General features: G+C 59.5%; 1 long non-coding RNA gene across 1 annotated transcript in view; it reads left to right on the top strand.

Moving 5' to 3' along the window:
- LOC146588838 (uncharacterized) overlaps positions 1-1,241 on the top strand; it is a 2,439-nt gene extending 1,198 nt beyond the window's left edge. Inside the window, exons 2-4 of the long non-coding RNA XR_014897346.1 lie at positions 14-73; positions 552-628; positions 799-1,241. This is a non-coding gene — a long non-coding RNA (uncharacterized LOC146588838). The remainder of the gene's footprint in view (positions 1-13; positions 74-551; positions 629-798) is intronic.
- The last annotated feature ends 1,382 nt before the right edge of the window (positions 1,242-2,623 follow it).

The raw sequence follows: 2,623 nt of genomic DNA, 5'->3' as shown, positions 1-2,623 counted from the left end.
TTTTTTTTTTAAGGAACCGCTGAGACGCAAGAAGAGGTAATGGAGTTTCTCTATGAGTACGCGTCCAAYTTTGGTGAGAAACGCTGCTTTTTTGGATCCTCCCACGCGAAAGGGCACAAGCGAAGCACGGGATAACCGGGGGAGTGGGGGGGGGGTTTGGAAAGGGCTGGAGGTCTCCGGCCGCGGCGGCGAGCGGGGACCTCGCGCCGTTGAGGCTCCGCGGGAACGGAGCGGAAACGCAGCGYGGACGCGCTCGAGCGGCCGCCCAGCGGGGCCAAAACGCGGGGAAAGCGCCCGCAGGACGAGCTCTCCAGCCGCACCGGCACCCCGTCGCGCGTCCGATCCCGCCGAGCCGAATTACACCGCGCGCRCGACGCGTACCCAGCGCTGGACGGGAACAACCCCCGCGAGCAAGCGATGCGCAGGGCGGTCTAAAATAATAAAATACATATTTATATATATTTTTTTATATATATATATATATACATTTTATATATATATATATTTTATGTGTATATATATATTTTATAYGTACATTTTATTCGTTGCAGGCGACTACTTGTACTCGACCGCAGAATATTACTACGAGAACGTGACGTTAATACCGACGGCGTACGCCTACGAGGAGGTAAGCCGGCGTGCCTCTCCGCGCACCCCCCCCCGCCGAAAACAGCCTTAAAAACACAAAATAAACCGATCAGCAAGGTCCGTTTCGAAGGGCTTCTGCGTCGCGTCCCCCTCCCCGCATCCCGGCAAAGCCGCCTCTAAACGACCGACCTCTTCCCGTCGCCTCCGCAGGAATACCAGGAGTCGGCGGGATCGGCTCTGCGCGGCCACCTGCCCCTCGGCATCCTCCTCGGCCTCCTGGGTTTCCTGCTCTGATGCCCCGTTTTCCTCCCCAGAAAGCAGCCGAGCGCTCGCACGCTTCTAGTTATTTAAGCCCGAACGGCCCCGATGGCTCCGGAGCAGCGTTTCGGAGCCCCCCCGACTCAAAACCCGGGGTGTCGCGGCTCACGCTGGGGGCGAGCGGCGTTTCCAGGGCGGCTTCCCGAAGGCGYGCGTTCCCGCGCCGCGGCGGCGGCATCCCGGCCGCTTCCGAAGCTTTCCCTCTCGTCCCAGGCGCGGCGGCTCGCCTGCGAAGAAGCGAATAATAATAATTAATAATAATAAGCGCCTCGGCCCTTTTCCTCTCATCCCGCTGTAAATACGAACCGCTGCCAATAAAATCGTTAACAACCGGCTCCCGGTGTCAGCGCCGCACGAGACAGCCCGAGCCGGCCCCGGCGCCGGCAGGTTTGCAAGGGGAGACGCTCCTTTTTGCAAGGGGAGACGCTCCTTTTTGCAAGGGGAGACGCTCCTTTTTGCAAGGGGAGACGCTCCTTTTTCGGAGCGCATCGCAGATTCGGCAAGAACCGCTTATCTCGGCCACGTTTTTACCGCCCTTTCCCAAACAAGCGCCAAAAACCGGGTTGCTGCGCCCACCGACGCTCACCTTACGAAACAGGAAATATTTTTCTCTGCCAAGTTTATACGAAGCAGAACATCCCGGCGGGGCGGTTTTGCGTTCTGACACCGAGTTGCCGAAACGTCTCCAGCTATTTGTGTCGCRCAGCTGAAAGCGCGCAAATATTTAGAGTTTCTTGTCCGCTGCAGCCGGTCGCCTCCCGTCGGGCGAAGCGTTTCCGCCCGCCCCGGCGTCGCCGAGCGGCATCTTCCTTCCCAAAGAAAATGGGAAAATATATCAGAAAAGCTGGGGTTTGGAGGGGGGGGCGGACGGACCGTGCACCAGCGGCTGAAAAAACTCAAGGCCCCAAGTTGGCAGGGTCCAAACGTGAACTCGAGCCAACGCGCTGGCAAGCTTTTTTTGCAGCTCTCTCGCCAAGCAGAACAAGGGAATAGTTTCCTATTTAGTCAGGATTTGCGGGATTGGGATTAACTGGAAGCCAGCAAGAGCAGCACGGCCGGGGCGAGCTTTTTCGTGCATGGGTGCGAGGGCTGCCTGGTTGCACCCTGGGCAACCAGCTGAGCAAACGCCCACCTGCAACATCCCACCTGGAGCTGCCCCGCGCAATCAGCCACACAAAACCCCCCCCCACGCAAAGCCTTGCCTGCAACTGCCTGTGCAAACAGGTGAGCAATAATCCCGCACGTAAAATCACAGCTAGAGGGCATCCCSGAGCAACCGGGCGTGCAGAGCCACACGCGCAAAAATCTTCTGTCTGCAGCTCTCCCGAGCAACCAGGCATGCCAAACCCTACSTAAAGGCCTCCTATGCAACCAGGCGTGCAAAACCCCACGTGCAAAACTGTGCCTGCATGCAACTGAGCACGCAAAACCTCGCCCGCGGCACCCCCGCGCAACCGGGCATGCACAAACTCCCAAGTGCAAAACCCGCACTTGCAGCGTCCCCCTGCAACCGGGCGTGCAAAAACCCACGGGCAAAGCCGCAGCTGCAGCGCCCCCCCGCAACCGGGCGTGCAAAAACCCACGGGCAAAGCCGCACCTGCAGCGCCCCCCCGCAACCGGGCGTGCAAAAACCCACGGGCAAAGCCGCAGCTGCAGCGCCCCCGCGCAACCGGGCGTGCAAAAACCCACGGGCAAAGCCGCAGCTGCAGCGCCCCCC

The sequence above is a fragment of the Rhea americana genome, unplaced genomic scaffold (genome assembly GCF_003343005.1).
Source record: "Rhea americana isolate MKP2758 unplaced genomic scaffold, rheAme1 scaffold_493, whole genome shotgun sequence".
NCBI lineage: Eukaryota > Metazoa > Chordata > Aves > Rheiformes > Rheidae > Rhea > Rhea americana.
This window is presented reverse-complemented; position numbering and strand designations above follow the sequence as displayed.